At 45.7% G+C, this 25,328-nt stretch overlaps 1 long non-coding RNA gene across 1 annotated transcript; it reads left to right on the plus strand.

The window, feature by feature from the left end:
- The first annotated feature begins 2,966 nt into the window (after nucleotides 1–2,966).
- Nucleotides 2,967–21,522, plus strand: LOC147650774 (uncharacterized). Its single transcript, XR_015275331.1, has 2 exons — nucleotides 2,967–12,458; nucleotides 17,857–21,522. It is a non-coding gene; the product is annotated as an uncharacterized LOC147650774 (long non-coding RNA).
- The last annotated feature ends 3,806 nt before the right edge of the window (nucleotides 21,523–25,328 follow it).

Raw genomic sequence — 25,328 nt, forward strand, 5'->3', positions numbered from 1 at the left:
TGGGACACAAATCAGAAACTCTGAAAGTTTGATTTCCTATCAAATACAGCCCACCCAGCCAGCTTCACACAATCCCCATCCCACCGCTCCAAATGTGGATCCCACTTCTCCCAACCTCCTTTTGCCCTGGGGTGACTTTATGATCCTTGGATCCCCAGGCGTCTGTTCTGTTTTTGCTGGCCATTAAGTTCTGCACCTTCAAGACTGGCTCTGAGAGCCAAGGGGGGGAAGAAGAAGCTGCGGTTTGTTTGCAGAAATGGCACTCACTGCCCCGCACGCTTCCCCGGCCTGTGTTGTCTGCAGCAGGGACAGACAGCAGGACAGAGCTCTCCTTTGCTTCTAGACACTTCAGTTCAGTTTCCTTTTTCATTAGTTTTTAGTTTAGTTTAGTTACTTTTTAGCTAGCTGAGGCACAGAAGTTCCCCTGAGTGTTTTTTGCCTTTTTCCTTGGATCTGTTCAAAGCTGCTCTGGACTGAGAACCCAGACAAACCCTGGGAGCTCATGGCTGTGGCCCACAGGGGCCTGGGCTCTTTCCAGTGCCAGAGGAACCGATAAGAGACTGAGCGAGCTGAGCTACACCCCATGGAAAGGACTTTTCTGGCTTTGCCATCTCTTCAAACACCAGAGGATTAATTCTTTAATATTATTCATCTTTCTCATGCTTGTGGATACTTTGATTATTAAATAAACTGTGTTTTCCACTTTTCTCCAAGAAAATATTTTTCATGAAACATTCAGGGGAGGGGCTGCTTTAATTTGCTTGTTAGAGGCACCCCACTGAGAGGTTTTCTTCCAAATTTGCCCTAAACCAGAACACCTTCCAACTCCATCTCACTTGGCGGCTGTGGAGCTGAGTAATTTTGATGTGAGACTGAGATTTTCGGAGGAGGAACAAGCCCTTTTGAGTTGAGATTAAGCCCTTTTGGGATAAAATGTAGCTGTTTTCAGTGGGATTGAGTTGTTTAGATGTGACAGATCGATCCCTCCTGGCTTTTGGAGTGCAAAGAGATGGAGATGAGAAGCTGTTGGGGGTTAGATGTCCTTCTTTTAGTTCTGGCTCAACTGTGGAATTTTTACCCATTAGTTGTAGGGAAAACCTGACTGCAGGTGGTACTTGAGAAACACAAAGAGTTCGGCTGGGCTCAGGAGGGAAGGGGGCAGGAAAAGGGGAAGGTGGGCACAGTTTGGCAGCTTCTTCAGCTTCAGAGAAGGACACTTTGCTGGGAGCTGTTGCTGCGGAGAGAACAGAATTCGCCATCACCCAGACGGAGCTGCTGCTTCTCCTTCTCCTTCTTCCCTCTTCTTTGGTGGCCTCACACCCCCTGTCCTGCCAGGACGTGTGGCAGTGCCAGGCACCACCATGGAGCTACTGATCTACCTCATCCACCGGCCCAGGATCTCAGCTCATCCCTGCTGTTCCAGCTGAGTGTTCCTCAGAGCCCTGCAGGAGCACCGGCACTGACTGCCAACCCGAGGGGGTTTGGGAAGCAAAGCCTCTCCTCCATCCCTTCCCGTCTCAGCAGAGAAAGATGTCATGGGGTCCCTGGTTCTGTTTTGTTGTTAACGCTGTAGTTATTGTTGTTTGTGTGCCTCGTTATACACACTAGTAAAGAACTGTTATTCCTATCCCCAGATCTCTGCCTGAGAGCCCCTTGAGTTCAAAGTTATAATGATTCGGAGGAAGGGGGTCTACATTTTCATTCCAGGGGAGGCCCCTGCCCTCCCTAGCAGACACCTGTCTTCCAAAACAAAGACAGATGGGGAGTTTCTCAATCCTCCTTACCTTTGCAGGGCCGGCAGTGCTCTTGGTTCCCCATGCTCTTTTTGTGGGGCCTTTTCTGTCTGTCCCCCTCCGCTATGGGGGGAGGTGTGCGTTGTGTCTGTGCCCCTCCGACTTTGGGGAACAGGGGATATTTGTTGCCCTCTTTCTCCTCCTGGGAAGCCTGTGCGGGCTCTTTGTCCCCCTCTGATTTGGGGCGTGCCAGTGTTTTCACCATCCTGGCAGCCCCTGGCTGCTCTTTGCACTTTGCCAGGCCAGGGGTGTTCTCTGTCCCCTTGTAATTTGAGGGGCTGGCACAGGCAAAATTCCCCTCCTCTTTGGGGGGGCTTGCAGTCTCCCCTTCCCCCTCTGACTTTGGGGCCACTGTGGGCTCCATCCATCTCTTAATTTGGGGGGTCGGGTATTTATCTCCCTTCAGTTTGGGGGGCCCAGGGATTGTCTCCATCCTCCTCCAGTTTTGAGGAGCCTGGGAGTAGTCTCTGCCTCCCACTGATTTGGGGGGACTGGTGCAGGCTCTACCCGCCTCTGATTTTGAGGGACAACCTGGAGGAAAGGCACCAACAGCTTGACAAAGGCTGAAGGGAATGCTCTGATTACCCCTTTTGCCAAGAGGTTCCCTTAGCTGAAGTTGCTAACAAGGACCAGAATTGCCAGCCCGCAGTGGGTTTCGGGTTTTATTTCCTGGGCCTTCAGTCCTGCATGGGACACAGGAACTGGGTGCTGCAGAGGCTGTAGCAAGGCATCAGAAATGCCTGCCCAGCACCCAAAGGTGGTAGAAGATCTGCTCCAGCACTGGCTGATCCATGGGGTGCTTGGACAAACACCAGCGGATCAGATGTTAGCACTCTGGGGAGAGAAGGCAGAAAGCAGCGCTCACTTGCAGAAGGCTCCTGCCCAGCTGCTCCCGACACCTGCAGAAGCCGGGCCACGCTGCTTGTGCTCGAAGCTGCCCTTGGCGGGAGAGGGGCACGGCAGGACAAGCGTCCCCTCCTTCAGCCAAGCGTGCCACACCCAGCCTGCCACGGGCCACCTGCTGCAGCCGGCCCTTGAGGGCACATGGGCGTCCCGTGCTGCTGCGGGAGGGCCGGGCTGGGCTGCGCAGTGCCACCTGCCAAAGCCTGCCTTCTTCAGGCTGCATACCAACCTGGAGAGACCTCCTGCGGGAAGAAGAGCTGCCCCAACACGATGTCATGCTCCTTCTCGAAGGGCAAGTACCCGCACACCATCTCAAACAGCAGCATGCCCAGGGACCAGACAGTCGCCCCATCGCCATGGTAGCAGTGAAGGCTGATCCACTCAGGCGGGCAGTACATGCGTGTTCTTAGGGGAAATGGGCCCTCAGAATCCAACAAAATTCTTGAAAAGCCCCACAAGATTCCAGAAAAATCCCACAAAATCTCCACCAATTTCCACAAAACTCAAAAAAAATCCCTCAAAATTATTTAAATTTTCCCAAAATATCACAAAATTCCAGAAAAATACACCAAGTTCCAGAAAAATCCCACAAAATTTGCTAAATATTCAAAAAACTCTACAAAATTCCAGAAACATCCCAAAAAATCTCCAGAAACTCCCACAAAATCCCACAAAAATCCAAGAAAAATCCCACAAAATTCCTTAAATCTTCTGAAAACTCTACCAAATTCCAGAAACATCCCACAAAATCCCCAAAATTTTCCATAAAATTCAAGAAAAATAAAACAAAATTCCCTAAATCACCTTAAAACCCAACTGAATTCCAGAAACATCTCACAAAATCTCCTCAATATCCAACAAAATTCCAGAAAAATCCCAAAAAATTCCCTAAATCTTCTCAAATCTCTACCAAATTCCTCAAGAATCCCATAAAATCTCCACAAATTCCCACAAAATCCAAGAAAAATCCCACAAAATCCCTAAATCTCCTCAATTTCCCACAAAATTCCACAAAAATCACACAAAATCTCCACAAAATTCCACAAAAATCACACAAAATCTCCACAAATTTCCACAAAATATAAGAAAAATTCCTCAAAATTCTTCAGTTCTCCTCAGAATCCCACAGAATTCCAGAAAAATACACAAAATTCAAGAAAAATCCCACAAAATTCCCAAAATCTTCTCAAAATCCTACCAAATTCCAGAAACATCCCACAAAATCTCCACAAATTCCCACAAAATCCAAGAAAAATCCCACAAAATTCCCATAAAATCTACACAAAACCCTACCAAATTCCAGGAATATCCCCAAAATCCCCACAAATTTGCATAGAATTCAAGGAATATCCCTCAAAATTCCCTAAATTATCTAAAAACCATACCAAATTCCAGGAACATGCCACAAAATTCCCTAAATCCTCTCAAAACCAAACTGAATTCCAGAAACATCCCACAAAATCTCCACAAATTCCCACAAAATACATGAAAAATCCCTCAAAATCCCTAAATCACCTCAATATCCCACAAAATTCCACAAAAATCACACAAAACCTCCACAAATTTCCACAAAATCTTAGAAAAAATTCCTCAAAATTCTTCAAGTCTCCTCGGAATCCCAGAGAATTCCAGAAACATCCCACAAAATTCCTGAAAAATCCCACAAAAATCCTAAAATCTTCTCAAAACCCTGCCAAATTCCAGAAACATCCCACAAAATCCCCACAAATTTCCATAAAATTCAAGAAAAATCCTACAAAATTCCCCAAATCACCTTAAAACCATACGAAATTCCAGGAACATGCCACAAAATTCCCTAAATCTCCTCAAAACCCAATGAATTCCAGAAACATCCCACAAAATCTCCACATATGTCCACAAAATCTAAGAAAAATTTCCTGATAATTCATCAATTCTCTGCAGAATCCCATAAAATTCCAGAGAAGTCCCTCAAAGTTCCAGAAACATCCCACAAAATCTCCTCACTATCCAACAAAATTCCAGAAAAATCCCACAAAATTCCCTAAATCTTCTCAAAACTCTACCAAATTCCACAAGAAACCCACAAAATCTCCACAAATTCCCACAAAATACATGAAAAATCCCTCAAAATCCCTAAATCTCCTCAATATCCCACAAAAGTCCACAAAAAACACACAAAACCTCCACAAGTTTCCACAAAATCTAAGAAAAATCCCTCAAAATTCTTCAAGTCTCCACAAAAGTACACAAAGTCCTTGAAAAGGCTCACAAAATTCCAGAAAAATCCCACAGAATCTCCACAAATGCCCACAAAATCTTAGAAAAAATTCCTCAAAATTCTTCAAGTCTCCTCAGAATCCCAGAGAATTCCAGAAAAGTCCCACAAAATCTAAAATAATCCCTCAAAATTCTTCAAGCCTCCTCAGAATCCCACACAATTCCAGAAAAATCCACAAAGTTCCAGAAAAATCCCTCAAAATTCCCTAAATCTTCTCAAAACCCTACCAAATTCTAGAAACATAACATAAAATCTCCTCAATATCTTAAAAAATCTCTTCAATATCCCACAAAATTCCACAAAAATCCCACAAAATCTCCACCAATTTCCACAAAACTCAAGAAAAATCCCTCAAAATTATTTAAATTTTCCCAAATTTTCACAAAATTACAGAAAAATCCAACAAAATTCCAGAAAATTCCTACGAAATTCCCTAAATATTCAGAAAACTCTTCCAAATCCCACAAAAATCCCTCAAAAATCCCTCAAAATTCCCTAAATCTTCTGAAAACTCAACCAAATTCCAGAAACGCCCCATAAAATCTCCACAAATTCCCACAAAATTCAAGAAAAACACCACATGTCCCTAAATCTCTTCAAAATACCACAAAATTCCAGAAAAAGCCCCACAAAATTTCAGAAATATCCCACAAAATTTCCTAAATCATTCCAAAACCCAACAAATTCCAGAAACATCCCACAAAATCTCCTCAATATCCAACAAAATTCCAGAAAAATCCCACAAAATTCCCTAAATCTTCTCAAAACGCAACTGAATTCCAGAAACATCCCACAAAATCTCCACAAATTCCCACAAAATCCAAGAAAAATCCCACAAAATCCCTAAATCTCCTCAATATCCCACAAAATTCCACAAAAATCACATAAAATCTCCACAAGTTTCCACAAATTATAAGAAAAATCCCTCAAAATTATTCAAGTCTCCACAAAACCACACTAAGTCCTTAAAAAGGCCCACAAAATTCCAGAAAAATCCCACAGAATCTCCACAAATTTCCACAAAAATCTGAAAAAAATTCCTGAAAATTTGTTAAGTCTCCTCAGAATCCCTCAAAATTCTTCAAAATCCCCACAAAATTCCAGATAAATCTCACAGAATTCCCTAAATCTTCTCAAAACCCCACCAAATTTAAGAAACATCCCACAAATTCTCCACAAATTTCCACAAAATTCAAGTAAAATCAGTCAAAATTATTCAAGTCTCCTCAAAATCCCACAGAATTCCAGAAAAATCCAGAAAATTCAAGAAAAATACCACAAAATTCCCTAAATCTCCTCAAAACTCTACCAAAATCCAGAAACATCCCACAAAATCTCCACAAATGTCCACAAAATCTAAGGAATATTCCACAAAATTCTTCCTGTCTCCTCAGAATCCCACAAAATTCCACAGTAGTCCCTAAAAATTCCAGAAAAATCTTTTCAAAACCCTACGAATTTCCAGAAACTTCCCACAAAATCCCCACCAATTTCCACAAAATTCAGGAAAAATCCCTCAAAGTTCTTCAAGTCTTCTCAAAATTCCACAAAATTCCAGAAAAATCCCACAAAATTATTTAAATCTTTTCAATATCACACAAAATTCCAGAAATATTTTACAGATTCCACAAAAATCCCACAAAAATCCGCAAAAATTTCACAAAATTATTTCAATCTCCTCAAGATCCTATAAACTTCAACAAAAATCCCTCAAAATTCCCCAAATCTCCTAAAAACGCCACAAAGTTTTTCTCCTGGCCAACAAGTGGCCATTGCTGAGAACTGCCAGCAGTTTTGCCCATTGAAAAGTGACATCCACCTGGGAACACCACTTGAAGACCTAAGGCCGGCAATTTCTTGCTCTCTTTGCTTTCCGCCTTTTCAAGAGGTACCAGGGCTCCGCTTCAGCCTCCTTCCCCCCAGGCCAACCAAGGCCACGGGAGGGGAGTGGGGCTGGCCGCAGCTCTGTGCTTCCTGGGGAGGATGGAGACTGGCAAGTGCCAGGAGCCCCTTCTCAGAGGCTTCGCTGGGCCTTGCACAGCGGGGCTGCCGGGCCAGGCCGCTCCCTGCCTGGGCTGCACTTTGTGCCGCTGCTCAGTTTCACCACAGGCTGCCCACTAAAGGCAGGGAAAGATATCAGCTTGCAGCATGCTGAGATAATGGCCACACTCCCCACAGCAGTCATGGAAAAAAATCTTCTGGTGCAGACAGCTCCAGCCGCTGCTCTGGCAGAGATCCCAGGACCATCCACAAGGCCGGGGCAAGAGTTGAACCCGCTCACTACTCAGATGAGACTGGCAAATTCATCCTTTTTTCCAGAGATAGGGGAAGAGAGAGAGAGAGTGATCAACATGGAAAGAGACAGCATAAACTGTTGTAAGGTGCTTCAGGGAGGCAAAGAGTTAGTTTCAGATAAGCATTGTTACAGGAGAGGTATGGCTGTTGATATGAATAGGCCCTACCTGCAGTCCAGGTTTTGCAATAGGCCCTACCTGCAGTCCAGGTTTTGCAAGTGTTCTTTCCAGCCTCTGTTCCAGGTTCTGAGGTGTTCCGGTTCTGAGTTCCATGTCAAAGTGTTCCTTGTTACCCCTGCCCTATCATTACCAGAGGTAGAGACTTCCCAACATGGCAACCAGAGACTTCCCAACATGGCGACCAGAGACTTCCCAACATGGCAACCAGGGTTTATGTAAATTAGATACCAAAAAACAACACCTCGGACAAAAAACCCGATCTATGAGGCATCAGAACACTAAATAAAGAAACTGAGAGCAATGCCCTAAGGTCGGGATCAAGGGACACTACCCACCAACTCTGCTTTCCTCGCCATGATGGAGAAGAGACTCGCTAGGGATGACACCCCTGGACTGTCGAGCCAAAAGGGGACTCCGGGTTTACCCGCGAGGACGGAGATCCCGGCTTTGCCTACATTGCACCCCGTAGGAAGAGCCGCATTCCTCCTCCTCCGAGTCGCTTCAGGGAGTGACGGCGGTGTGCGCGTGACCTGTTGGGCCCCCACCCCAAGCTGATTCTAATAAAGGCTTTAAAACAGGAGAAGAAGGTCTCCTGGCCCTGTTTTTATCAGCTGGGGGTTCGTCCAGGATCACCACACCCACTGAAGACCCCCGACAGGATGGCCGCCTGCTTTGTGGGACCCTCGGGAATTGCTGGTGACCCCCGGACCCTGGGAATCGGCGAGGGATAAGCGACGCGGAGGAGCGCTGGAGTGGTAAGAACATTCGGCGGCGGGTATAGAGGCATGTGAGTGGGGTGTGAATGAGACGGGGGCCGGCAGCTTGGACCCCTGAAGCGAGAGTGGACCTCTCAGTACCGCGTTTCCGGACTCCCGCGAGGGGGCCGGCTGGGAGCAGGGGGAAGTGAGTGAAGGATGGAAGACTGAGGCACCTCTTGGATAGGGGTATGGGTAGGGGCAGTCGTGAACCCCACTGGGACCTTACCCCAGGGTCAGGTGGACCCTAAACTTGGATAGGGGTATAGGGAGGGACAGAGCCCCGAATCCCGCTGGGACCTTACCCCAGAGAAAGGGTCGGGTGGGCCCTAGCTTGGCTTGGAGAAAGGGTCGGGTGGACCCTAGTTTGGCTTGGACAGGGGTATAGGGAGGGGCAGAGTCACGAACCCCGCTGGGACCTTACCCCAGAGAAAGGGTCGGGTGGACCCTAGTTTGGCTTGGATAGGGGTATAGGTAGGGGCAGGCAGTGAACCCCGCTGGGACCTTAGACCAGAGAAAGGGTCGGGTGGACCCTGACTTAAAAAGAGGGTCAAGTAGACCCTGGCTTTGATAAGAGAGTAAGAAAGTTGAGTTGTTTTGAGGTTTTGTTTGGAAAGAAGCGAAGGTAAATTTTTTTAGGAGATATTTTTTTTGGAAAGAGGCCAGGAAAGTTTAGTTGCCGTTCAGATTTGTGTTGCCCATCATTAAATTTTAGTTCGGGTAGGGGCACCTTATCCATTTAGTTTGAGGCCTAAAAAATATGGGAGGGTGTGTAAGCAAGAAGAGTACTAAAAGAGATAAAAGAGCCAAGAGAATTCCTCCCAATAGTCCGTTAGAGGAATTATTGGACAAATGGGACGATTGGGAAGTAATGAAGGAGCTGGATAAAATAAGGATGATCCATTTTTGTGTGGAGGTGTGGCCTAACTTGAACCTACCAGAACGGTGGCCATGGGTTGGGACACAGGACTTGTGAATGTGTAGGCAATTGAATGAACATCTAAAGGCACAGGACGGGTCTGACCTGGAAGAAATACAGTATGCTGCATGTTGGTTGGAGAATGCAACAAGAGATAGAGAAGTAAAAATCTGTAAGTTGCAGCATAAAGGGGAGAAGAGTGAAGAGGAGGGGAGGAAGGACAAGAAGTGGGACCCCTTGACTACTTGTCCCCTCCAAATTTTCCTGCTATTTCCCAAAGTGCACGTCCGGCCCCGCTCAGGTTCACGTGACCCCTCCTACAGCTATCCTTCCTCTACCACCTCCACCTTTCCCAATGACTACCTCTCCTGTAACACCTTCCCCAGTCGTCATTCCCTTACCTCCTCCTAATTGGGATCAGAGCAAACCACAACAACACATTGGGATCAGAGCAAACCAACATCACCATTGTCACTGTCACCTCTACAAACTTCTGGTGGTCCCCCACCTACTGTCACCCCATAGTCTGATGCCACGACTAGCCCTCAACAAGGACTTACCTCCCAAGTGGATGACCCTAAGGCAGAGGGCAGACCATATTGTAACACTCAGTCCAAGACTTCCAAGGCAGAAAAACCATTCCCTCTTAGGGAAGCCCCTATGGGAGGAGCAACTGGTGGCATTGGGTTTGTAAATGTTCCCTTGACTGCCTCAGAGGTCAGAAGTTTTAAGAAAGAAATAGGGAATTTGGTGGAGGACCCAGTGGGAATAGCTAATCAAGTGGATCAGTTCCTGGGACCCAACACATATACGTGGGGGGAACTTAATTCAATCTTTAACATACTATTCTCCTCAGAAGAGGTCCGGCTAATAAGAATGTCAGGAATATGGATTTGGGAACGAGAGAATAGGCCAGGGCCCCCAGGAGATCAGAAAGTGCCTATAGCAGATCCCCACTGGAACCCCAATGAGGAGGAAGGGAGGAGAAATATGAGGGAATATAGGTCCCTGATGGTGAGGGGCATAAAAGAGTCAGTCCCCAGGGGGAGTAATGCTAAATTGGCATTCGATGGTTCGCAGGAGAAGGATGAAACTCCGGCAGCCTGGCTAAACCGGTTAAAACGGAACTTTCAGCTGCATTCAAACATTGACCCAGATGGCCCGGAAGGCCAGATGCTCTTGAAGGTGCAATTTGTGACAAGGGCTTGGCCGGATATTAGGAGGAAATTAGAAAAGATGGAGGGCTGTCAGGAAAAAGACATTAATGAGCTCCTGAGGGAATCTCTAAGAGTGTACCTACGGAGAGAAGAAGAAAAAACTAGAACAAAGGCAAAGATAATAGTGGCAGTTGCCAGAGAAAGTGCAGGGTCAGAAAAAAGAGCTCTGGCAGCAACCAGTCAAGAGAGACCGGGGCCAGCAAAACCTTGGAAGAGGTATCCAGAAAGAACGGGGAAACCATGGGTCGGACGTTGCTTTTATTGCAATGAGGTTGGGCATTTTCAAAAGGACTGTAAAAAGTTACAGTTTGACAAAGCCATTGCCCGAGAACAAGACCCTTTAGAGAAAGTTTTAAAAGGGGATGATTAGGGGTGTCAAGGGCTTTATATATTGAAATGTTTTCCCATGAAACATCTGACAGAGCCCTAGGCAAACTTTAAAGTAAGTCCATTGAGGGAAGATATGGAATTTTTAATAGACACTGGGGCCGAAAGATCTAGTATAAACAAGTTGCCATCAGGAGTCATCCTAGGTAAGAAGACATGTGAAGTGATAGGGGCAGAGGGGAAACCATTTAGAGCTCCGGTGGTTGAAAATGTGGAAATAAGAGGAAAGTAACTTACTAGGGAGAGACCTTCAAGTCCATTTAGGTGTGGGAGTAATCCCTGAAGATGGGAGGATGGTGGTAAGAATTAAGGCACTTACCCAAAACGAGATGGAGAAAATTAACCCAGAAGTGTGGGCTGGCCAAGGAAAGAGGGGACTCTTGGGGATATCCCCAATAGTGGTGGAAATGGTGAAAGATACCCCACCAGTGAGAGTTAAACAATACCCCATCTCACCGGAGGGAAGGGAGGGGTTAGCCCCAATAATCAGACAACTATTAGAAGAAGGAGTCTTGGAACCCTGTATGTCCCCTCACAATACACCCATTTTGGCTGTAAAGAAAGCTGATGGAAGTTATCGGCTAGTACAAGACCTACAAGAAGTCAACAAAAAGACTGTTTCCAGGCACCCTGTTGTGCCAGATCCCTATACACTCTTCAGTAAAGTGCCAAGAGAACATCAGTGGTTTACAACCAAATATTTGAAAGATGCCTTTTGGACCTGTCCCCTCGCAGAGGAGAGTAGAGACTGGTTCGCTTTTGAATGGGATGATCCTATTACCAGAAGAAAACAACAACTTAGGTGGACATATCTCCCCCAAGGATTTTCAGACTCTCCTAACCTCTTTGGGCAAGCATTTGTGATAAATGTGGCATTGGATAAAAATTCGTGAAGGAGAATAAAGAAATATATGTTATATTTATAATAATGTAAAGATATAAAATGTAGTATGATCTAAAGTTTCCTTCCCAAGTCAGGCGATAACGATCCACGGCGACGCTTATCAGCCTGAGATAAAGAGCAGGACACAGACAATCAAGCCAGACAATGAGAGTAGCCCAGCTGAGATATCCATCTGCTTTGCACCCGACCTGGACACTCCACCCCGGGAGTCCAACCAAAAGATGCAATCAGAAGGCACCCAGAACCATTCACATGTGAAAGGACTCTGCCCAGTTAACTATTGACTCAGCTCGACAGATCCGGGAAATCTATTCAACCGCACATCTAGACTCTTTGTTAGGCTGTGCCCACTCGGGGTTTTGCCTCAGGATATGAAAATCCTTATAAAAACCCCAGATTGCAATCCCTCCTTCGTGGATTTGGGAAAATCTGTACCTCTGGGTGCAGACCCCTGTCCACCCGGCGCTGCACTGATTTATTTATTGTGTTTTTTTCTCTCGTTGCTTATGATTGAAATTGTTTTATAATAAATTGCTTTTTATATTAACCTTATTTTGCTATTACGTTTATAACAGATTTGGTGCTGTGACTCGGATCGGAGAAACTGCGGGGGAATCTCACTGCCCAGGAAGGGTACCCCCGCTGATTTTGGCGGCCTGGTGAGTTGAGAACCCCCGTAGCTCGTTCCGACATCCGAACTAAATTTAGGCTGAGATAAACCACAATAAAAGGGAAACGGATCCGGGGCAGAGAGCTCGGGAAGGCACGGAGCCTTCGGAAAGCCGTGGCTGGTTTCACTCGTAAAACATCTGCTGTGCACAAAGACATCCATGCAGGAAAATAGCTGTAAGTACTGCTGGTTGAGTGGGTGATTGGGCAAGTGTGTGAAACGTGATCTGATCACGAAGCGAGTGTGGACTACAAGGCCGCGTTTCCATCCTCCCGCGAGGGAATTGGCCGGCCGCGAAAGAAGCAATTCGATGTGAAAGCTTTTTCTCAACACGCTTCTAAAAACCTGAGATGAAAGGGTGTCTCAGGGGACTGATCACAAGAGGCTAAAAGGGGAAGGATACATCCTGTCGAGCTCAGGAACTGGTAAACCCTTTTAGTTAACGGATCAAGGTAAAGGTCCGGAAGAGGATCAAAGTGCCGATTACAAGAGATCTCAGCTCAGCTCGCTGAAGGGTGAGCATTGGCAAACTTTGATTCCTCGGGTAAGCGCGTAAAAGTCACAACGCAGAAACAGAAACAGACTCACAGAGGAGTCGAAGACAGGTAAGAAATTATATATATTTGCGAAGTATGGGGCAGAAAAAGAGTAAGCTACAAAGAAAGAGCACAGGGAAAAATCCCTCCGATCAGGGGGAGGGATCACTAGACATCCCGCTGGAGAGCCCCTTGGGTTGGATGTTAAAACACTGGGAAGATTGTCTCCAGAGAAAGGGAAAATCCAAGGCAAAATTGATTCATTACTGTGTGGAGGTTTGGGGAGGACAAGAATTGAGAAGTCACCTCACTTGGCCAGTGTTAGGCACATTCGAAAAATGGACATGTAATGAATTACTCTCCTATGTGGAGAACAAATTCCCCTCGGATCCCGAGGAGAAAGAATATGCTAAACTCTGGTTAAACGCCAGAGTAGGGCTATTCCCAATGAAACAAAAAGAAAAACTTGAGTCGAGAGCTGAATCCTGGGAACCTCTCGATCACTTACCACCCCCCATATCATGGACCGGCTGAGCCTTCATTGATAGATCAAGTGGTGCCTTCAGCACCTTCGGGCTCCGGAGACCAACCCGCTGAGATGCATACATCCCGAGCGGGAGACTTGGCGCCGGCAGCGATGCCGGCAGCCCTCCCCTTATCCCCGCCTGTGAACACCATAGCCACAGCAGCCTCTTCGGAGGTTTCTCCTGCACAAGGCTGGGGATCACTCTATCCGTCCTTGCCGGTCCAGCCGCCACAACCGAGACCCCCCCCATAAAATGGAGGGGATCCCTCCCGTCAACCGGGTAGTGGCGGAGTTCCCACAATTGATAAAGGGGAGACAACTCACAAGCACCAGCTCCCCTCCCACAAGTAGAACCCATTTGAGAGTGAGAATGGTGAGTGATGAGTGGGGAGAGAGTGAAGAGGGGCACCGGTTGTTCCCTCTTAGGGAAGTACCGATGGCCCCGGGAGTGATCGGATTTGTAAATGTACCCCTTAACACTGGAGATGTAAGAGCATTTAAGAAAGAAATGGGGCGGTTGTTGGATGATCCTTTTGGTGTGGCTGAGAGGTTAGACGAATTTTTAGGGAGTAGTATTTATACCTTTGATGATCTTATGGCAATCCTAAGATCATTGTTTAATCAGGAGGAAAGAGAGATGATTAAACAAGCTGGTATCAGGGACTGGGACAGACGCAATCCACAGGGGATGCTAGGCAACCAGAAATGGCCTAGCGTAAGCCCGAGCTGGAATGCACAGACGGAGGAAGGCAGACGAAACATGGTAGATTTGAAGAGCATAATTATTCAAGGTATAAGAGAAGCGGTTCCTAGGAGCCAGAATATTAGCAAAGTTTTTGGAGAGTGTCAAGGGAAAGAGGAATCACCCACTGAACGGGTCAAAAGATTACGGCGAAGTTTGCAGATCTACTCTGGAACTGACCCGAACGCTCCTGTGGGGGCGGTGCTGTTGAAAACACAATTTGTTGCTAAATCTTGGGAGGACATTAGGAGAAAATTAGAAAAGATTGAGGGGTGGCAAGATAAAAGCCTCCAGGAGCTCCTAAGGGAAGCTCAAAAAGTATACATGAAGAGGGAGGATGAGAAGCAGAAATTGTAAGCTAAGGTTTTAGTAGCTGCAGTAAAGGAAGTCCAGAAATAAGAGCAGGCACAGAGTAAGTTTAAAACACTGCCCAGAAAAGGTCGAGGTTCTCACCAGGCAGCCCTGACCCCACGGAGAGAACCCCCTGAATGCTACTACTGTAAACAGGTAGGACACGTTCGGCGAGACTGTAGACAAAGAATAAAGGACGAGAAGATTTTTCAAGAGGATTAGGGGTGTCGGGGGCTCTTCAATTTGGGGACCAGAACTTCCAATGAGCCCTTGATAAATTAAAGGTGAGCCCCCAGCGACAGGAGGTAAGTTTTCTTGTGGATACTGGGGTGGAGAGAAGTACCCTGCAGAAATTGCCGTACGGATGTGTAGCTAGCAGAGAAAAAGTTTTTGTAATCGGTGCAAAGGGGGACCCCTTCGAAGTGCCTGTAATAAAGGATGTAATAATAGAATCTGAAAATAAAATTTGCTTAGAGAATCTATTATTAGTAGAAGAAGCTGATTGTAATTTGTTAGGGAGGGACATGATTGTTGCTTTAAGAATTAATATCATTGTTAAAAATTCTGAATTGGTAGTGAAAATATTTAAGCTGACTCCTAAGGATTAGGAGGAGATTTACCCTGAAGTATAGCATTCAAAAGGAGAGGTAGGAAAGCTAGATATCAAACCTATCAAAATAGAAATCGAGAACCCTGAGGACCCTATAAGGGTTAAACAATATCACATCCCGATGGAGAGGAGAAGGGAGTTGAAACATGTAATTGATGACCTCCTAAAAGGGGGTACTTTAGAATCTTGCATGTCTCAACATAACACCCCCATCCTGGCTGTAAGAAAGGTGGATGGCAGTTTCCGATTGGTCCAGGACCTAAGAGCGGTAAACGCTAGGAACCGGACTAGGTTCCCGGTGGTGGCCAACCCCTATACCTTGCTAAATAGACTCTCACCGGAAGATGTTTGATACAGTGTGATTGATTTGAAAGATGCTTTTTGGACTTGCCCTCTGGATGAAAGGAGTAGAAATTATTTTGCATTTCAGTGGGAGGACCCAGATACAAACCGGAAGCAGCAGCTAAGGTGGACGGTCCTCCCCCAGGGGTTTGTGGAGTCTCCGAACCTTTTTGGGCAGGCTTTAGAACAATTGCTAACCCAATTTATTCTTGAAGACAGGACAAAGCTTCTGCAGTATGTAGATGACTGTTGTTGATAGCTAGACCGACTGAGGAAAGTGTGAGGAAAAGCACAATTGCCTTGTTGAACTTTTTAGGAAAGAAAGGGTTGAAAGTCTCAAAATCCAAGCTGCAATTCACAGAGCCTGAAATAAAATACCTAGGACATTGGATATCTCAAGGGAAAAAGAAATTGGACCCTGAGAGAGTGGCAGGCATCCTTGCATTGCCTGCACCAAGAACAAAAAGGCAAATTAGACAAGTTTTAGGGCTCTTGGGATATTGCAGGCAGTGGATTGAAGGTTTCAGTGAGAAAGTGAAGTTTTTGTATGAAAAGTTGAACACTGACAGGCTGAAGTGGACTGAACAGGATGAGTCTAATTTCCAAAAATTGAAAAATATTCTTATGACTGCCCCCATACTAACTCTACCAAATACAAATAAAGAATTTCAGTTGTTTGTAGATGTGAGTGGACAAACAGCACAGGGAGTCCTGACCCAAGAATGGGCAGAAAAAAAGAAGCCTATAGGGTTTCTCTCAAAGATCTTAGATCCTGTTAGTCGGGGTTGGCCTACGTGTTTACAGGCAATTGTAGCAGTGGCTCTGTTAGCGGGAGAAGCTAAGAAAGTAACTTTTGGAGCTCCCTTGGTAGTTTACATTCCCCACGATGTGAGAAACATTTTGCAGCAAAAAGCAGAGAAGTGGCTGACTGATTCCAGGCTTCTGAAATATGAAGCCATTTTAATCAGCTCACCTGGTTTAGAATTAAAAACCACTTCTGCACAAAATCCTGCTCAGTTCCTGTTCGGTGAACCTCCAGAAAAATTGTTACACGATTGTACTGAGACGGAGGAGCTGCAGACTAGAATAAGACCAGACTTAGAGGATCAGGAATTAGGAGGGGGAGAGAAGTGGTTTATAGATAGATCATCGAAAGTTATTGAGGAAAAGAGAAAGTTGAGATATGCAATAATAAATGGTGCATCAGGAGAAGTTGTAGAATCAGGTCCCTTGAAAGCAAGCTGGTCCGCACAAGCTTGCGAGCTCTATGCTCTCCTGAGAGCCCTCCGGAGGCTGAAAGGAAAGAGGGGCACCATCTACACAGACTCACGGTATGCCTTCGGTGTGGTACACACTTTTAGAAAGATTTAAGAGAAAAGAAGATTGATAAATACTAAGGGAAAAGACCTAATCCATGGGGAAATAATCCGACAGATTCTAGAGGCTGTCCGAGAACCAGAAGAAATATCAGTTGTCCATATAAAATGACACCAGACGGGGTTGCAGTTTCAAACCCAAGGTAACAACCTAGCTGATAAAGAGGCAAAACGAGCAGCTCTGCTCACCGTAAGCATTCCCGGAGTAACCGCGGAGGAATTGCCTGAAATCCCCGTGCTCCCTTCAGAGAAGGAGATTGGGGAATTCAGGAAGATAGGGGAAGTCCTGGAACGGGGAAAATGGTGGTTACCTGATGGGAGGGAATTAATTTCAAGGAGAACGGCAAGGAAGATATTGCAAAGGTTACACAAACAGACCCACTGGGGAACTCGGGCACTAGCCGAAGAGTTCCTGAAGTTTTCCGGGTGCAAGGAGATCTTTGAACTTGCTAAACGAGGTACAGGGGTGTGTGGTTTGCCAAAAAGTGAATCAATCCAGGTCTAAACAAACTGCTTGGAGAGGTCGTCCTCTCTCATACAGACCATTTGAGAGGATCCAAGTGAATTTCACCGAATTACCGAAAATCAGTAGATATAAATTTTTATTAGTAATAGTTGATAAACTAACGCACTGGGTGGAAGCCTTTCCCAGGGCAAGGGCCACAGACCAAACAGTGTCTAAAATTTTATTTGAAGAAATCATCCCTAGGTATGAGATAGTAGATTGTATTGATTCGGATCAAAGAACTCATTTCACTTCAAAAATTAAAAAACAAATTTCAGAGGCTCTGGGTATTAGATGGCAATACCACACCCCTTGGCATCCTCAGAGTTCAGGACAGGTGGAAAAGATGAACCAAACACTTAAATCCCAATTGTCTAAACTCATGATAGAAACAAAAATGTTGTGGATTAAGTGTCTCCCCCTTGCTCTGCTAAATATAAGAACTATGTCTCATTCTGAGATGGGTCTGTCCCCTTTGGAAATGTTATATGGGATGCCATACAAACATGGAATGCCGGTGGGACACCCCCAAGTGGAGGATGTGCAAATACAACCATATCTCATTGCTATAAACAAAAATTTACAGGACCTTCGAAAGCAAGCGCTTGTTCCCCAAAGCGCCACTCTGGGATTCGCGATACACCAGATACAGCCTGGGGATAAAGTCCTCATCAAAGCTTGGAAAGAGCTTCCCCTCACCCCACACTGGGAAGGACCGTTCCTCGTTCTCCTCACCACTGACACTGCTATTCGGACTGCAGAAAGGGGCTGGACACATTCATCCAGAGTTAAAAAGGTCAAGGATTGCAACACCTCCGAGTGGAAAGTCACCACCCCTCTGGGAGGGCTGAAAATTAAGCTTCAGCGTCACCACAAATGACCAGTGACGACCAGATAAGTTGCATCAACCGGAATTGTGATTGTTTTCCTTTTATATATTTTGAGTGTGCTTATTGTAGACAAATTTAGGTAACCCACTGTTGGGGAGGGTACAGGCCCAAGGGATTGTGTACCAGTTGTCTGATCAAGGAACAAGAGGAGACTAGCTGTCTCTTAATACTTGCCACCCGGGCGGGGTTTTTAGAACTTGACTCTCCTGAGTGGTACCTGATTTACCAAAAGGGGATAAAAGGAAAATAAGATGCCAAAGCAGAAGCACTAGCGATCGTGTACCGAAAAACAGTCAAAGTACTGTGTAGGACAGATACAATTAAATTGTCTCGGTGAGCTACTTTCAAGAGAAGGTATGCCATTAGGACTACAAGAGCCCCTGAAGAATATCCTTGCTGCTGAGAAGATGGTAGTCCCTGCCGTATATTTCTGAACGGGCGAAGGGCGAGGCAGAGGGGTACGCCAGTGGGGGAATCCTGATTGTCCTGAGTCTAGCCATGTGCTTGACCAAGGGAATAATTCCCGAGGTACCTCCAGGGGAGTGTCCCCTGGGGAAGTGTGAGCAGTGCCTGACTACCACAAATACTGGACAAATAATTGACTGTCCTCCGGGACAACAGAAAGGGTTCTGCTTGTCTAACGGTACTCGGTATGGTCTCTGTGAATTGAAGGGGGAGGTCTGGTGTTACCACTCAGGGGCAGGTCTTAAGGACGGGCAGTCAAAGACTCCTATAGGAGGAAAGACCAAAGCTTCCCACTTCATATATAAGAGAGAAGTTGGAATGCTTCCTCCGATTCCAACTTATAGCCAATGTAATAAAACTGTATAGATAAGAAGAAAAAGACAGTCCACTTTTCTGGTGTACTATAAGGTCAACCCTTTGTATTATGATAATGCAAAATTAAAAATGTGTACTATGGGGGGAAAATTGTACTGGGAAGGCAAAAATCTAAAACATGAAGAAAAAACATCCTTTAACAATGAACCAATAATCCTTGATTTATTAAGAAGAGATGATGACCAAATTTGTTTACAATTTGACCAAATATTCTGGTTTTCAAAAGATGAAGAAGAGATGGATCCTGAAAGTAAAATAAAACAACTGACCCAAGAGTTAAAAAGGTGAGAAGTAGAAATCAGAAAAAAGAGATTAGAACAAGAGAGACTGAAGTCTCTTAGTAAACACTATGAACAGTTAGAAAAACAGTACAGTGATTGGAGATTACCAGCCCCCAACCAAAATCTCTTTATTGACCTAATGCAAGAAATAGCAATGGAATTAGGTTTGTCTAACTGTTGGATCTGTGGCGGTTTAAAATCGGCCGAAGGGTGGCCTTGGAAGGGAGAGGGACTCACCCCAGAACAACTCCTAAAATGGGAGAGATCAAAAATGTCAAAAACAACACAAAGACCTGAGGGATGAGTAATAGACCAGAGAATAATTGGCACTGTCTGCATTAGCAGAGAAAAGAAGGAGTTCACTGACTTAGTGGGTTATATCCCGTGTATAAACACACTCACGGTGAATTCTGACACTAAATCAAAGACCTGGCAACCTGAACCACCCGCGGGCTATTGGAGTCGCACCCAGGGAAATCACTGTGAATGGGTTGAATTAATTAAATTATGCTGGTGCAAAAACTCCGGGGCCAATCCCTTCCATGCACTAGAAGGCCTAAAAGAATATTGGAATAATCCTGCAAAAACGAACATAGGTTGGGAAGCTCCCAACGGCATCAACTGGATATGTAGGAAAAAAGCATATAGTGAGCTCCCCAAGAAATGGAAGGGGTCCTGCACCCTAGGAATAATCAGGCCCTTTTTCTTTACCTTACCTAGAACAGAAAGCAAATTGCTAGGAGCTCCCCTCTTTGAGACATTGAATAGACATAAAAAGGAATTAAAATGAGAATTACCAATGGCCGGAGGCAGTCAAAAATGAAGAGAAGAAGAGTGACCTGCTGAAAGGATCATTAAGTATTATGGGCCCGCCACTTAAGCAAATAATGGCAGCTGGGGTTATAGAACACCTATTTACCTCCTCAACAGGCTTATTAGGTTGCAAGCAGTAGTGGAAGTAGTCTCCAACCACACCTCAGAAGCCTTAAAACTTCTGGCAAAACAACACTCGCAAATGAGGGCTTTTGTATATCAAAACAGATTAGCCCTCGACTACTTGTTAGCCAAGGAAAGAAGAGTGTGTGGTAAGTACAGTGAATCAGAATGTTGTATAGAGATAGATGACTATGAAGAGACAATAAAGAAACTAGCTGCTGAAATAAAGAAAGTGGCACATGTGCCAGTCCAAAAGTGGAATTCTATTCTACAAGCCTCTTGGTGAGACCAAATATTTAGACAAGGAACTTGGTGGAAAAAGTTAGTGTTCTTCATAACTTGTTCAATTGCAAGAATCATCTTCCTCCCATGCCTGATTCCCTGTCTCATCAGGTTAATTCATTCCGTTGTTCAAGAGATGCAGATCGCTGCCCTCCCAATTGATCCAGAAAATGCCCAAGGGAAGCCTACTCCTTTCTCTCAAATATCTAAATTAATGAAGTTAGAAAAGAGAAAACGGGAAAGCAGTTGAAGCCCTAAAGAAATTTGAAAATAGAAATAAAAAGATAACCCTTTTCAAGGGTACTGTGAAGATTCTCTAAAAGACTGGGAGGAGGACGAATGTTGTTAAAAGTCCCCAGTCCTCCCCATTAGAAATAAAAATAAATGAGATAACACGGATTTTTAATGTAATAAATTATTAAGCGAGGGACTGTGATAAATGTAGCACTGGATAAAAATTCATGAAAGAGAATAAAGAAATATATGTTATATTTATAATAATGTAAAGATATAAAATGTAGTATGATCTAAAGATTCCTTCCCAAGTCAGGCGGTAACGATCCACGGCGATGCTTATCAGCCCGAGATAAAGAGCAGGACACAGACAATCAAGCCAGACAATGAGAGTAGCCCAGCTGAGATATCCATCTGCTTTGCACCCGACCTGGACACTCCACCCCGGGAGTCCAACCAAAAGATGCAATCAGAAGGCACCCAGAACCATTCGCACGTGAAAGGACTCTGCCCAGTTAACTATTGACTCAGCTCGACAGATCCGGGAAATCTATTCAACCGCACATCTAGACTCTTTGTTAGATTGTGCCCACTCCGGGTTTTGCCTCAGGATACGAAAATCCTTATAAAAACCCCGGACTGCAATCCCTCCTTCGTGGATTTGAGAAAATCTGTACCTCTGGGTGCAGACCCCTGTCCACCCGGCGCTGCACTGATTTATTTATTGTGTTTTTTTCTCTCGTTGCTTATGATTGAAATTGTTTTATAATAAATTGCTTTTTATATTAACCTTATTTTGCTATTACGTTTATAACACATTGGAGCTAAAATCTTACATCAGGTCATGAGGGCATTGGGAATAAAGTAGGAATTACATACCCCATGGCACCCTCAGAGTTCTGGCAGGGTGGAGCAAATGAATAAGACTTTGAAAAATGTGCTTACTAAGTTGATTGAGGAGACCAAAATGAACTGGTTAAAGTGCTTGCCTCTAGCTCTTCTACGGGTCAGGACCAGGCCTCGGGCGGACCTAGCGGTTTCTCCGTATGAGATGCTGTTCAGGCTCCCCTTTCTCACTACGTCTTTTGGGGTCAGGAACTATGCAGATGGAGAAACAGCTATCCAAGAGCACCTCAAAACAATAGGGAGAGCTCTAGAGGACTTACGTAAAAAAGGTTATCTTCCTCAAACTTCCCCATTAGATGTCAAAGTGCACAACAACAGAGATTGGGTGCTAGTTAAATCCTGGACTATTGTCCCACTGACTCCTAAGTATGAGGGCCCCTTTCAGGTCCTCCTCACAACGAACACTGCAGTCCGGACACAAGAAAAAGGATGGACACACATCACTAGGGTGAAGGGACCAGTGACACCCCTGACCCGGAACAAGATCATCCCAAACCCACAGCAAAACCCCCTCAATGGACAGTGTCCAAGGACCCAGGGACTTTAAAGTTAACTTTCCAGAAGAAGACTCCCAGTAAGAGAGGAGTATAAAAGACTTTAATCTGAAGTTAACACTGAGTTGTTAAAACTGTTACCACTTTCTTAAAGTGTAAAGTTGTTGTTACACCCTTAAATTGCAAAGTTGTTATAAGATTGTGGTTACACTTCTAACTTAAAAATTGTTACAAAGTTGATGCAGTTCAGTGGGAGAGGCGAACTTTGTTTCCACAAAAAGGAGTATTTTAGGGCTCTCCGAGGCTTAAGCCAAAACTCCCGCTAGGATCTCCCCTATAGAGAAGTTTGAGAAGAGGTTCAGAGCAGAAGGAACAAAAAGAACTCCTCCCGTGCACCCCTTTGAAAATCCCAGGAGGCAAGACCAGGTAGGCTGATCTCCAATGATGGCCTATACTGGACTCCTAGGGAGTGTGGTGTGGCTCTTGCTGATTCGGGTCTCTGAAGGAGATCCATTAGGACCATGCACCAGGTGCTACCAACCTCTCTACTATAAAGAGGAGAGAAGTTCCTTGCTGCAAATCCATATGAATCTAAACCCTAAATACATAAACTCTTCCCTAGCCACGCCATGTCAGGAAGACGGACAGCGATATTGGATGGCTAAAAACACTGCCACATACCGGCAGAGACTACTGGGGGAGTGTCCTGTGGGACAATGGCTGTGTTTCGGAGATGAATTCAGGCAGAATAGACCCATTGACCTGGTAAAGGAAAAGGAAATAACTCATCCCAAGGATGTGGGAGGGGAATTGGACCTTCCAAGGGGGAATAAACCTATTTGTGGACCTAGTGGAGAGAATAAGTCAAGAACTAAATGTAACCAACTGCTGGGTGTGTGGTAACACCCAAATGACTGATATCTGTCCTTGGGGGAGGGTATTAGTTTAGGACCCTTGGAATTACTTGAGTGGAAGCAAAGTAAGCCAAAACTCCCGTCTCTAAAAACAACAAAAACAGACCTCAGATTTCAAAAACTAAAAGAAATCTATAGCCAAGATCCTGAGACACCAAACTGATGTGGGTTTACAACCCGATCAAAGAATTAGAGGGGGAACTTGATATGAATAGGCCCTACCTGCAGTCCGGGTTTTGCAACAGGCCCTACCTGCAGTCCAGGTTTTGCAAGTGTTCTTTCCAGCCTCTGTTCCAGGTTCTGAGGTGTTCCGGTTCTGAGTTCCATGTCAAAGTGTTCCTTGTTACCCCTGCCCTATCATTACCAGAGGTAGAGACTTCCCAACATGGTGACCGGAGACTTCCCAACATGGCAACCAGGGTTTATGTAAATTAGATACCAAAAAGCACCACCTCAGACAAAAAACCCGATCTATGAAGCATCAAGACACTAAATAAAGAAACTGAGAGCGATGCCCTAAGGTCGGGATCAAGGGACACTACCCACCAACTCTGCTTTCCTCGCCATGACGGAGAAGAGACTCGCTAGGGATGACACCCCTGGACTGTCGAGCCAAAGGGGACTCTGGGTTTACCCGCGAGGATGGAGATCCCGGCTTTGCCTACATTGCACCCCGTAGGAAGAGCCGCATTCCTCCTCCTCCGAGCCGCTTCAGGGAGTGACGGTGGTGTGCGTGTGACCTGTCGGGCCCCCACCCCAAGCTGATTCTAATAAAGGCTTTAAAACAGGAGAAGAAGGTCTCCTGGCCCTGTTTTTATCAGCTGTAAGCCAAGCTAGTGAATTTTGACCTCCTGCTTTGGGGGATGGGCGTGTGAGTCCTGGATGAAGTTGTCCCACCCCAAACCCCTTGTGAAGGGTGGCCCAGGGGTTCTGATTGGCTTTGAGTCCCTGGGGGGTTTCTCCCTTGTTGTGTTTCTAGTGGTCCCTAACGCTGAACTCCTCCCTCAAGGGTGGAGACCCTCAAGTGTTCTGTCCCTCAAGAAACCCCTGCCCTGCCTTTGTTCGGGGCTCTCTGTTCTGGATCTGAGTTGTTCCCATGCTGAAGAAGTGGTTTCATGAACAGAGGCACTTCTCGTTGTAGTACATGTCGGTTTCCAGAGAATATCATCCCTGGACGTGATCCTGCAGTTGCGGACTACAACAAATGGTGGAGAATGCATGGCATCCAGTGAGGCACCAGAAGAACAGCAGGAGAGGCTGCATGGATACTCTGTAAATCCCTGGCTGATGGCTTGAGAGCTGGTGAGACTCCCGCCTTAGAAAGGAGGACTTGAGAATGCCTGGTAGGAGGGCCAAGTTGGGAGTGCCTCAGAGGCATGTGGGAAAAGGGCTTATGGAGGTGGGGGAGCCGAGAGACCAGACACTGGGACAAACATCTAACATCACCCAACGAGACGTATTATGGAGGGTTTTGGTTTTTTTATATATATGGGAAGGACCTTTATGGACGATATTAACATTATGGACAATTATGGATGATTATGGCCCTTCCTGTGGACTATTTTTTGGCTTCTGTGAAGTCCCTCATATTTTTTTGGTGTATACCTCCCTGTATCTTCCCCTCTCCTATGTTCCTAAGGGTGAAAAATGCCAAGATGGCTCGGGGTTGCTGCTATCTCCCCGTCACCCCAGTGTATTTCTGCCATCCCATCCCCTGTTTTCCTGAAGGCAGGTAAGGGATGGAGAACATCCAGAGTGATGTGGGTCTGCTGCTGTCTGCTCGCCGTTCCGTGTCCTCCTTCACCCCCTGTCTTTCCATATTCCCGTTCCCTGTCCGGGAAAGTCCGTCCCGGACCCTGACCCCTTCCCTAGATGGCACTGACCACGCGGTCTGGGATTCCTTTTTTCACCCCCTTGCTTCTTCTTTTCTGGCCCCCAACCTTCCCTTCCCCCAGTAACTCCTGCTTCGCTCCCACCCCTCTCTTCGGCTGCTCCATCCCTGGGGGTTGTGCCTTTTCCATGGTGGGCAACACGCCCTCCAGGGAAATTGAAACTGGAGCCGAGCTTTGAAAGCCAGTGTTTCACCAAGAACATCTCAAGTGGCGACGCCCACACCTAGGAGACCAGAGCCAAACCTGGAGATCTAAGAACTCTGCTCCTTGTGAGAGGAGATCTAAGAGCTGCACCCTTCCTGAAAGAAACTCCAGAACTGGAAGAGACTGAACTAAAAAACTGTTACATTTGTATTAAGTACCATCACTGTTTAATTTAAGTGTTTGTT

Source organism: Cyanistes caeruleus, chromosome 12, assembly GCF_971803275.1.
Source record: "Cyanistes caeruleus chromosome 12, bCyaCae1.hap1.1, whole genome shotgun sequence".
In the NCBI taxonomy this organism is placed as follows: domain Eukaryota; kingdom Metazoa; phylum Chordata; class Aves; order Passeriformes; family Paridae; genus Cyanistes; species Cyanistes caeruleus.